The following is a 13,232-nucleotide window of genomic DNA, read 5'->3' on the forward strand; positions in this document are numbered from 1 at the left end:
GATTACCGTTAAAAAAAAAAAAAAAAACCTTTCCTGCCACCTCTCAGATAATAGTATTAATGGTAGGAAATACTGGAAACTCAGTCTTTGCTAAGTGCTCTTCTAAGTGCTTTATATGTGTTATTCCATTTAGTTGCACTTTGGTACTCCTCCTTACAGTCCTGTGAGACAGGTGCTACTGTAATCCCAGAGTACAGAGGAAGAATTTGAAACATGAGGAAGCCAGGACACAGGATAAAGTCAAGATCTTTCCATGGCCTTTTAAAAAGCTGCCTTCTTCAACCTCATTTATTCCCATTCATGTCTTTGCATTATGTGTTGTTGTGACACCAAATCCTTTGAGTTTTCCTGACAACATGCTGTTTTATGCTTTTCTATCTTTGTTCATCTTGTTTCCTCAGCCTAAAATATGTTCTCTTTCTGTTCTTCCTTCACACCCATTTTGAGCCACCTCTTCCAGAGAGTCTTTCCTGATCTTTCTCATGAGGATAAAATGTCTTTTCCCCAATTCATGTATCATAGCCCTGGACCATTTTATTTTATTTTATTTTTTATTTTTATTTTTATTTTTTTTAAAGATGGGGTTTCACCATGACAGCCAGGTTGGTCTTAAACTCCTGACCTCAGGTGATCCACCCACCTCAGCCTCCTAAAGTGCTAGGATTACAGGCGTGAGCCTCCGCGCCCGGCCCTACCCTGGACCATTTTATATTGAAGTAACCCAATTGCACATCTGGGGCTGTCATCAGGTGGCCATTTGCCTCCAGGGCAGAAGCTAGTCCTCTATCCTGTGTACAAAGGTCCTAAAACTTTTGAGTGACTTGCCAAGGTCTGTGGTAGGTTCTCTTCATCCATTCTCTAAACACCATTGGTGGTCCTGTGGAATAGGTATTAGTAGCCTCATTTTATCTTAAAAAATTTTTTGAGACAGAATTTCACTCTTGTTGCCCAGGCTGGAGTGCAATGGTGCAATCCCAGCTCACTGCAACCTCCGCCTCTTGGGTTCAAGTGATTCTCCTGCCTCAGCCTCCTGAGTAGCTGGGATTACAGGCATGCACCACCATGCCCAGCTAATTTTTTGTATTTTTAGTAGAGGCAGGGTTTCTTCATGTTGGTCAGGCTGATCTCGAACACCCGACCTCAGGTGATCTGCCTGCCTTGGCCTCCCAAAGTGCTGAGATTACAGATGTGAGCCACTGTGCCCGGCCACTAGCCTCATTTTAGTGGGAACTTTAGAGAAGGCAAAGACTAGCCTTCAGGTTTTGTTTTGTTTTGTTTTTGAGATGGAGTTTTGCTCTTGTTGCCCAGGCTGGAATGCAATGGTGAGGTCTTAGCTCACTGCAGCCTCCACCTACCGGGTTCAAGCAATTCTGCCTCAGCCTCCCAAGTCACTGGGATTACAGGCACCCACAACCATGCCCAACTAATTTTTGTATTTTTAGTAGAGATGGGGTTTCACCATGTTGGCCAGGCTGGTGTCAAACTCCTGACCTCAGTGATCCACCCACCTCGGCCTCCCAAAGTGCTGGGATTTCAGGCATGAATCACCAAGCTTGGCAGCCTTCAGGTTCTAAACTAAATAAATACTGGATTCTAACCAGCACTGTCTGATTCCAAATTTATGCTTTTCCAACCACATTACTTCCTTTACGTTCTGAGGTATCTCATTGGAACTGGAGATTTTTTTCTTTTTTCTTTTTTTTTTCTTTCTTTTTTTTTTTTTTTGAGAGAGTCCTGCTCTGTTGCTCAGGCTGCAGTGCAGTGGTGTGATCTTAGCTCACTGCAACCTCTGACTCCTGGGTTCAAACCACTCCTGCCTAAACCTCTAAGTAGCTGGGATTACAGGTGTGTGCCACCACACCTGGCTAATTTTTGTATTTTTTGTAGGAATAGAGTTTTACTATGTTGACCAGGCTGATCTTGAACTTCTGACCTCAAGTGATCTGCCAACTTTGGCGTCCTAAAGTGCTGGGATTATGGGTGTTTGTCACCATGCCCAGCCTTTTTTTTTTTTTTTTTTTTTTGAGACAGTGTCTTGCTCTGTTGCCCAGGCTGGAGGGCAGGGGTAGAATCTTGGCTCACTGCAACCTCCACCTCCCAAGCTCAAGTGATCCTCCCACCCGAATAGCTGGGCCCACAGATACCAGCCTTCACACATAGCTAATTTTTCAATTTTTTGTAGACATGAGGTTTCACCACATTGCCCAGGCTGGGGAACAGGAGCCTTTCTTTTCTTTTCTTTTCTTTCTTTTTTCTTTTCTTTTTTCTTTTCTTCTCTTCTCTCTTCTCTTCTCTTCTTCTCTTCTCTTTTTTCTTTTCTTTTCTTTTCCTTCCTTCCTTCCTTTCTTTTTCTTTCTTTCTTCTCTCTCTCTCTCTCTCTTTCTTTCTTCTTTTTTTTTTGTTTGAGATGAAGTCTCATTCTCTTGCCCAGGCTGGAGTGTAATGGCAAGATATCAGCTCACTGCAGCCTCTGCCTCCTGGGTTAAAGCAATTTTCCTGCCTCCAAGGGATTCTCCTGCCTCAACCTGCTGAGTAGCTGGGATTATAGGCGGGTGCCACTATGCCTGGCTAATTTTTGTATTTTTATTTTATTATTTTTTTCTTCTTTTTTTTTTTTTTTTTACATTTTGTTTCTTTTTAAATTTTGTATTTTTAGTAGAGATAGGGTTTTGCCATGTTGGCCAGGCTAGTCTTGAATTCCTGAACTCAGGAGATCCACCCACCTTTGCCTCACAAAGTGCTGGGATTACAGATGTGAACCATCATACCTGGCCCAGGAGTTTTCAATCTGGGATATGTAAAGACTTTACAAGGAATACTTGGGCACAGAAACGTTAGTGAATTTTTTTCTAGATCTTCATCTTCCTAAAAGTGATTTCCTAGGAGTCCTCAAAAAATTAAAATTACCGGCTGGGTGCAATGGCTCACACTTGTAATCCCAGCACTTTGGGAGGCCGAGGTGGGTGGATCATGAGGTCAGGAGTTTTGAGTCCAGCATGACTAACATGGTGAAACCCCTGTCTCTACTAAAAATATAAAAATTAGCTGTGTGTGGTGGCACACGCCTGTAATCCCAGCTACTCAGGAGGCTGAGGCAGGTGAATTGCTTGAACTCGGGAGGCAGAGGTTGCAGTGAGCCAAGATCACGCCACTGCACTCCAGCCTGGGTGACAGAGTGAGACTCTATGTCAAAAAAAAAAAAAAAAAAGAAACAATTAAAATTACCATGTGATCCAGCAATATCCCCTTTAGGTATATACCCAGAACAACATGGATGAATCTCAGAAACATACTGAGTGAAAAGATATGCAAAAAAAAAAATGGTATATTTATATAAAGTTTTGGAAGAGGCAAAACTTAACTATAGCAGGAGAAAGCAGATCGGTGGTTACATGGCATTCGGGATGGGGGTGAGAAGGGTTTGACCGCAAAGGCACCAGTAGGAACATTCTGTGGTGATGGAAATGTTGATTGCAGTGGTTACACAGGTGTCAAAACTCACTGAGTCATAAGCTAGACATGAACATTTTACTGCGTGTAATTTATGCCTCCATACGTTTGGTTTTTTTTTTTGTTTGTTTGTTTTTGAGATAGGGTCTTGCTTTGTGGCCCAGACTGGAGTGTAGTGACACAATTATGGTTCACTAGAGTCTCAACTTCCTAGGCTCTAGTGATCCTCATACCTCAGTCTCCAGAGTAGCTTGGATTCCAGGTGTGAGTGAGCCACTATACTTGACTAATTGTTTTTTTTTTTTGAGAGACAGGGGTTCATCATGATGCCCAGGCTGGTCTTGTGGACTCAGGCAATCCTCTAGCCCCAGCCTCCCAAAGTGCTGGGATCACAAGCATAAACCACTGTGCCTGATTTTACATTTGATTTTAAAACAAGTGTTCCAATTTTCTCCAAAATGAATTATTTCTGAAATAAAGTCTTATTTAGAAACTGATCAATTTGGCTGGGCAGGGTGGCTCATTCCTGTAATCCCAGCACTTTGGGAGACCAAGGTAGGTGGATAACTTAAGGTCGGGAGTTCGAGACCAGCCTGGCCAACATGGTGAAACCCTGTCTCTTATAAAGATACAAAAATTATCTGGGTGTGGTGATGTATACCTGTAGTCCCAGCTACTCAGGAGGCTGAAAATTGCTTGAACTTGGGAGGTTGCAGTGAGCCGAGATTGTGCTGCTGCACTACACCTGGGAGACAAAGTGAGGCCTTATCTCAAAGGTTTTTTTTGATATTAGATCACTGTGATCTTTGGGCATATAACTCAGAAAGAGTTCAAATAATTTAATGCCATTGCAATAAAGAAACTCCTTCTATTCCCATGTGCTTATTTTTAGATACAGCATCTCACTCTGCTGCCTAGGCTGAAGTACAGTTGATACAGGAGTTAAGAACAAATGACTTGGGCAGATAGTAAGGGAATGGGAGTCCTCAGTAAGGCTTTTTTTTTCTTTTGAGACTCGCTCGCTCCACTGCCCAGGCTGGGTGCAGTGGCACAATCTCTGCTCACCGCAACCTCCGCCTGCTGGGTTCAAGCAGTAAGGCTTTTCTTTTCAATGAAAAGCAGCCCCAAATCATTTTCTAACAAAGAGCAGCCTGTGAAATCCAGCCACAGACATAGACAAGCAAGCCGGGAGCTTGCACAGATGAATGCTGGCAGGAACTAGGGACTAGATGTGTTCAAGATGGCTGCTCCATCTTCCCATTTTATGCCAGCCACGGTACGGTAAGAAGCAGACAAGATGGTGCAGATCAACCGGAAAGTCCGTTTGCATAGTAAGATTGGGTTTGGACAACCAGCCTTCCCTGCATGCTAAGTAAAAATCATACCTGATGGAACCAAGCTGTGAGGCCTGTGTAAATCAGTACACCACTTCCTCAAACCTGACTATAAAATTTGGTGCATCCAGGAGGGCACGGTTCACACCTGTAATCCCAGCACTTTGGGAGGCTGAGGTGGGTGGATCACTTGAGGTCAGGAGATCAAGATCAGCCTGAACAATATAGTGTTCTCTACTAAAAATACAAAAATTAGCCAGGCGTAGTGGCAGGCGCGTGTAGTCCCAGCTACTCTGGAGGCTGCAGCTTGAACCTGGAAGACGGAGGTTTCAGTCAGCTGAGATCTCGCCACTGCACTCCAGCCTGGGTGACAGACCGAGCTCTTCCTCAAAAAAGAAAAAAAAAAATTGGTGCATCCACCACCCCGGGTCTTTTCTGCTCGGAGACCCCTTCCTTTGTAGAGGAAGCTGTTTCCCTTTCTCTTCTTTTCCACCTATTAAACCTCCACACCTAAACTCCTCGTGCACGTCTGTGGGTAACCCCCCATATAGGCACCGAGAAATGAGAGCTAAGCAGAGCCCTGGCACAGTTAGGGCTTGAGGAATATCTCACTTTATAGTGTTACTACTCAGCTATTTCCTTCTATATATCCTTTACATAATCATATATTAGTTTATAGAAATAGGGCTTGAAGGCTCCCTTTATATAATCCTCTATATATAATCATATAATAGTTGATAGTATGAGTGCCTAAAGAATATTTCCCTACATATATATCTATAATTATATCTTAGTTCATAATCAGAGGAATGCCTAGAGTGGACACAGTACAGAGCATGAATTAAGGAATAAGCAGCTTATAATTGGAGGAATGCCTAGAGCAGACACAGTGCAGAGCATGAATTAAGGGAAAAACAGTTATACCAGGACAAGAATCCATGGCCCAGGCAGCAGCGTTCGGTATCGAAGAGATACCCGCTGTATGGCAGGCTTGGGGCAGGAGCCTGCATGGGAAACACAATAGTGGGGAATAATTCAACAGCCTGTGCCCCTGTCATTGCCCATATGGCCCAGGTAAACTCATCTGGGACTGGAAATACAGGAGGTATTTCTCCTACTACAGTGGGGAATTCTCCAATGGCATCAGATGTTAGTACTATGATGCCCCAAGCTTCCCTGGGCTCAGGACAAACTTGGCAATCCCCGGTCATGGTACACCCCCCTATTCAGGGAACTCAGGTATTGCCAATGGCTGATAATCAGGCCTTGACAATTCTCCTTTTCTCTCTACAGAAGAAGTTGAAAAGGTTTTAAGCTGCCTTTCAGCTGAATTACCAGCACTTCAAACTGTTTCTCAGCCGCCTTCTGATTCTACTACTACTGACACTATCAGTCAGCTGCCTCCTCCCTTTTCTGAGCTTATCACTCAACTTCATCACCCTCCTGAATGGTCTGCTCCAGTTCTTGTGGAAGGCTGCCCTCAGAATGGCAATCCACTTTGGTGACTGTGAACTTTATCAGCTCTTGCTACTGTGCTGCTTGAAAAGCATCTTCCCATAGAATCCATTGGAAGCTGCCAGAAGGTGGTGGTAACCTTGACAGCTCTGTCACTGCTATGTGACTTAAAGCATCCTCCCATAAATCTTCTTAGAAGTAGTTTCCCATAGATAGAAGTATTGCACACTGCACCCTCTTCACTTCGCACGGTGCACGTTCAAGCCTCAGTGACCTAATGGGGGTGGACCCCTTACTGCACACGGCCCTTGCCTTTGTGGGAACGGGGCCCTTGCCTTCGTGGGAACAGGTCCCTTGCTGCGTGCTGTCCACCTCCTGGCCTAGGTGACCTAATGGGGGTGGACCCTATGTTTTATTGCTCACGACCCTATCACTATCCTTAAAGATGATTTCACTCACTGCCCTACCCCCTAACTTATACGCGATAAATACTCATGCTTCTGGACATTCGGGGGTCTCGCCAGCCACTCGCCAGCCTTGCCTCGCTGGCCTCGCCGGCCTTGCCTGACTCCGCTTATAGGTGGCATGACCCCCCGAGCCCAGCTGCATTTTCTTTGTACTTCTGTGTCCTGTCTCTTTATTTCTCGGATCCTGCTCCTCAGCACAGCATAAGGCTCACCCCACGACCCTGTGGGGCACTCAGCCCTACATCTGGCTCCCAACGTGCCCTACACACGTCCCTGTCCGAAATTTTCCTGGCGCATGACAATGAACTCCAGGGTATATACCCCAGACAACGAAGCTGCTTCACAGTGACCTGATTTTAGCTCACTGTAACCCTGAACTCCTGGCTTCAAGCAATCCTACCACCTCATCCTCCTGAGTAGCTAGGACTACAGGCTTGTGCCACCATACCTGGCTACTATTTTTTTTTTCCTTTGGTAGAGGTAGGGTCTCTATATTGTCCAGGCTGGTCTTGAACACCTGGGCTCAAGCAATCCTCTTGCTTCCCAAAGTGCTGGGATTACAGGTGGGAGCCACCATGCCCAGCCTCTCCTGTACTTTTTATGTGAACATTATTTCTCAGCAATAATATCTCTAGAAGTAATAACTACTGTTAAGAAAAAGTGTTCAAAACTTTGTTGTTTTGTTTTTTGAGACAGGGTCTCACTCAGTCTCTCGCCCAGGCTTGAATGCAGTGGCTCTATCACAGCTCACTGTAGCCTGTGATCAACCTCATGGGCTCAAGCGATCCTCTCACCTCAGCCTCCCAAGGAGCTGGGACTACAGGTGCATGCCACCAACCCGGCTAATTTTTGTATTTTTTTGTAGAGATAGGGTTTCATCATGTTGCCCACAATGGTCTTGAACTCCTGAGCTCAAGCAACCCACTCGCTTCGGCCTCCCAAAGTGCTGGGATTATAGGTGTGAACCACCTTGCACAGCAGTTCAAAACTTTTAATGTAATTATAAAGCATTGTTGTAACAAGCCTGTCTACAGTTACCTGACTTTCCAAGAGAATATAAAGTTTTTATTTACTATTAAGATCCAAACATTTTATAACTTTGTGGAGTTGAATTTTAATTTATACAACACTAATTAGATGTGAATGATTTCTTTCCTAAGGAGATTACCTCAAATGTTATGGTTTTATTGCCTGTAAGTCATTAACCAGTGTTATCTCTGGTTTAGCAATCTGATTTAGTATTCCTTCCTTTTTGTCACTGACAATATGTATGTATGCAAGTTTTTGTATCCTATGAATTGGTTTGTTGTCTTGCTGGTCTTTGAGAATTAATTAATTAAAACATTGACATATGTTCAGAATCTGTTTGAGAATGAAGTTTTTAAATTTTTTTTTTTTTTTTTTTTTTTAGACGGGGTTTCTCTCGTTGCCCCGGCTGGAGTGCAATGGCATGATCTCAGCTCACTCCTGACCTCAGGTGATCCACCCACCTTGGCCTCCCAAAGTGCTGGAATTATAAGCATAAGCGCCCATGGCTGGCCAAGTTTTTTTGAAACATTTTTGAAACTGCCATTGCAGAATTGTAACTGAGACAGTGAAAGAAATCTGACCTAACCAACTGCCTCTTGCCTCTAACTTACAAGTTGTTCTTGTTCATTCCTGGGTGTATGCCCTAACTAACTTTGGGAGGAACTTAGTTTATAGTTTAACTTTGAAACAAAGATGATAACAGCCCTTTCCCAAAACAAACCCCCTCTTCCCTGGGGACTAGACTGCCTTTGTAGGACTAAAAAAATAGCCAAAGGATTAGAAATTATGGTTTAGGTGGGGTCATCCAGATGGAGGCTACAAGATTCTGACCCTCCCCAAATTGCCCCTGGGGATAACATCTTTATTATAAAACCTCAGATCAGTGCTTGAGATATTTTGTAGACCCTATACTTGATGGATCAGCTGGATTGATAAACTGGCTTATCTGGTCTTGTGGTCACCACTCAGGAACTGACTCAGCTCAGGAAGATAGCTTCTACTCCCTATGATTTCATCTTCTACCCAATCAATCAGCATTCCCAACTCACTGGCCTCCCCCACCCACCAAATTATCCTTAAATCTCTGATCCTAGGCCAGGTGCAGTGGCTCAGGCTTGTAATCCCAGCACTTTGGAGGCCAAGATGGGTGGATCACGAGGTCAGGAGTTCAAGACCAGCCTGGCCAAGATGGTGAAACCCTGTCTCTACTAAAAATACAAAAATTAGCTGGGTGTGGTGGCACGTGCTTGTAATCCCAGCTACTTGGGAGGCTGAGGCAGAGAATTGCTTAAACTCGGGAGGCAGAGGTTGCAGTGAACAGAGATGGCACCACTGCACTCCAGCCTGGGCAACAGAGCGAGACTCCCTCTACAAACAAACAGACACTCTGATCCCAGAATGCTCAGGGAGACTGAGTTGAGTAATAATAAAACTCCCATCTCCTGTATACATGGCTCTGCATGAATTACTCTTTCTCTACTGCAATTCCCCTTTCTTGATAAATCAGCTCTATCTAGGCAGCGGGCAAGGTGAACCCATTGGGCGGTTACAAATAGGGCGCAGGAAGATTGTGTATTATGTGAGGTATCTGCATAGGAGGGCTATGTGTCCTGGACCACAAAGAAAGGCAGACTTGGAACTTATCTGCCTTCTCTTTTTGCCTTTCCCTTCTCCTTCGAGCGTGACCTCTTTTCCTTAATTAGGACTCCATAATTAGGTTAAGATTCTGTGGGTGGAGTGAAAGAAATACAAGTTCAAAGGGAAACAAAATGATGTAAAATTTTCAACTATTAACAAGGGCTTGTGCATGTATTAGTTTTAAGTGGATAATCTGGGTACCAAATTTCTGTGGTACTTAGAGTGTAGTGTATAAATATTGAAAAGCGATGTAACAGCCTGGGCTCAGTAGCTCATGCCTGTAATCTCAGCACTTTGGGAGGCCTAGGAAGGCGGATCCTTTGAGCCCAGGAGTTCAAGACCAGCCTGTGCAACATGATGAAGCCCTATCTCTACATAAATGCAAAAATTAACAGGGCATGGTGGTGCAGACATGTAAAATCCAGCTACTCAGGAGGCTGAGGTGGGAGGCTCAACTGAGCCCTGGAGGTGGAGGCTCCAGTGAGCTGTGATCACACCACTGTACTCCAGCCTGGGTAACAGAGTGAGACACTGTCTGAAAAAAAAAAAAAAAAAAAGATGTAACAGTTTTTTATTTTATTTTTTGAGACAGAGTCTTTGTCTGTCTCCCAGGCTGTAGTGCAGTGTCATGATCTTGGCTCACTGCAACCTCCACTTCCTTGGGCTGAGGTTGTTAGAAGTAGAATTTTCAATGCTGCAAAAGAAGTAGCACTTGGCTGGATGTGGTGGCATGTGCCTGTAGTCCCAGCTACTCGGGAGGCTGAGGCTGAGGATCTCTTGAGTCCAGGAGTTCTGGGCTGTAGTGCACTATGCTGATTGGGTGTCCGCACTAAGTTTGGCATCAATATGGTGGCCTCCCGGGAGCGGGGGACCACCAGGTTGCCTAAGGAGGGGTGAACCGGCCCAGGTTGGAAATGGAGCAGGTCAGAACTCCCATGCTGATCAGTAGTGGGATCGTGCCTGTGAATAGCCACTGCACTCCAGCCTGGGCAACATAGCGAGACCTGTCTCTAAAAAAATAAAACAAAATAAAAAAGAAGTAGCACTCAAATATAAATTTCCTCAGCAAGGCAATTTACATTTATAGATGGGTGTGGCTCACAGAAGGAACAATGGAGAGCACACACCTGGACAAGGAGGGGAAGGGGTACTTATGCCCTGACAGAGGTTGCCCCTATTGCTGTGTTGTTTCCCTATTGGCCAGGGTTAGACTGCACAGTTTAGTCTAATTTCGATTGTCTATTTTAAAGGGAGCAGGGGTATGAGCTGGAGTGGTGGCGTGGGTAGTTTGGCAGGAAGGACAGTTATGGGCAGGTCAGAGCAGGTAAGCAGGGGTCAAAGCAGGTGACCAGGATGAGTCAGGATGGGGGAGGGGACTGGGGGAACAGATGTGAACTACTGATTAGAATTGGTGGAAAAGGTTGTTTACTGAAACTACGAGGAAATTAAACTTTAAAATAGAGAACTGAAGAATAAGAGAGCTGAACACACTGACATACTGATTCTTTGAAGAGAAACTTGGGGTTCACTATATCTAACAAGGTGATCCTCTCATGTCAGCCTCATGTCAATCCCTCCTAGCTGGGACTACAGGCATGCACCACCACTGTCAGCTAATTTTTTGTATTTTTTGTTAACAACAGGGTCTTGCCATGTTTCCTAGGCTGGTCTCAAACTCCTGAGCCCAAGAGATCAGTCCACTTTAGTCTTCTAAAGTTCTGGGATTACAGGTCTGAGCCACCTCGCCCAGCCCTGTTTTATTTTAAATGTTAATATTTGCAGTGTGCCAGAAAGTACACTCTTTGCAACTATTTAGATGATGAAACTTTGAGGTATCAACTTAAAAGTATGTGAAGGGGTATATTGTTTTCCAAAAGTCTTTCAGGGATCATGCAAGCAAAGGAGTTTCAAGGCTACTGATTTCAAACATTCCTCACGCAAACATTTATGTAGCATTTTGTGCCAGGAACTGTTGTAAACACTCCACTTACATCAATCCTAACAAAAACATGAATGAATTTGGTTCTATTACCTTCATCATCATCTCTGCTTTATAGACAGGAAAACTAAGGCACACAGCAATTAAGTTATTTATCTAAGCTAGCAAGTATCAGAGCTGGGATTTGAATGAAGGCGGTTTGGTTTCTGAATTCATGCTTTTAACCACTATATCATGCTATGCAATTTGTATTCAAGTCAACCAACTCAAGAATAGCTTTAATGTCCTATGCTGAATAATAGGAATACATTTTCTTTTTCTATTTCTTTTTTGAGACAGAGTCTTGCTCTGTTGCCAGGCTGGAGTGCAGCGGCACAATCTCAGCTCACTGCAACCTCTGCCTCTGGGTTAAAATAATTCTACTGCCTCAGGCTCCCAAGTAGCTGGGACTACAGGCGCATGCCACCACACCCAGCTAATTTTTGTATTTTTAGCAGAGACAGGGTTTCACCATGTTGGCCAGGATGGTCTCGATCTCTTGACCTTGTGATCTGCCCACCTCAGCTGCCCAAAGTGCTGGGATCACAAGCAGGAGCCACCACGCCTGGCCAACACCTTCTTTTTTTTCTTTTCTTTTCTTTTTTTTTTTTTTTTGAGGCAGCGTTTCACTCTCGTCACCCAGGCTGCAGTGCAATGGCACGATCTTGGCTCACTGCAACCTCCGCCTCCCAGTTTCAAACGATTCTTCTGCCTCAGCCTCCCAAATAGCTGGGATTATAGGCATCCGCCACCACGCCCAGCTAATTTTTGCATTTTTAGTAGAAACAGGGTTTCATCATGTTGGCCAGGCTGATGTGCCTTCAACATTGAATATATTGAATGTGATGAAGATATTGTAAAAGAGGCCGGGCATGGTGACTCCCACCTGTGATCCTAGCACTTTGGGAGGCTGAGGCGGGTGGATCAACCGAGGTCAGGTCAGGAGTTCGAGACCAGCCTGGTGTACATGAAAAAACCCTGTCTCTACTAAAATTACAAAATTTAGCTGGGCATGGCGGTGTGTGCCTATAATCCCAGCTACTCGAGAGGCTGAAGCGGGAGAATCACTTGAACTGGGAAGTCAGAGCGGTTGCAGTGAACCAAGATTGTGTCACTGCACTCCAGCCTGGGTGACAGGGCAAAACTCTGTCTTAAAAAAAAAAAAAAAGATATTGTTAAAAAAAAAGAAAAAACCTACCTGGCTTGTGTGTATGTGTGTGTGTGTGTGTGTGTGTGTGTGTATGTGTGTGTATTATATATATGTGAGATATATATATATATATATATAGCCATCCCACAAGTATTCATTTGAATATATATGTGTGTATATAATAATGTCTGAGGTCCAAATGTACTACAAAGGAAGGGGTGATTAAATTTTCTCCACCTAAGATGGATGGGATGGCAGGATGAGTAGGAAGGAATTTTCTAGATCAGGGAGGGGTATTAAGAAGTCACCTAAGAAAGAGATAAAGGCTTGGGCAAAAATGCTGATTTTTTTTTTTTCAAGACAGAATTTCATTCTTGTTGCCCAGGCTTAAGTACAATGGCAAAATCTCAGCTTACTGCAACCCCCACCTCCCGGGTTCAAGTGATTCTCCTGCCTCAGCCTCCCCAGTAGCTGGGATTACAGGCGTGCCCTGATAATTTTGTATTTTTAGTGAAGATGGGGTTTCCCCATGTTGGTTAGGCCAGTCTCGAACTCCCAACCTCAGGCGATCTGCCCTCCTCGGCCTTCCAAAGTGCTGGGGTTACAGGTGTGGGCCACCCTGCCCGGCCAAAAATGCTGAGATTTAAAGCAATTTCTGAGAACCCTAAGTCGTTCTGTGTGGCCAGAGCACAAGGACCAAGGGGGTTAGGTGGTTGAAAATACAGTTGAAG

This window comes from Sapajus apella, unplaced genomic scaffold (genome assembly GCF_009761245.1).
Source record: "Sapajus apella isolate SASKATOON/1434 unplaced genomic scaffold, GSC_monkey_1.0 scaffold36, whole genome shotgun sequence".
In the NCBI taxonomy this organism is placed as follows: Eukaryota; Metazoa; Chordata; class Mammalia; order Primates; family Cebidae; genus Sapajus; species Sapajus apella.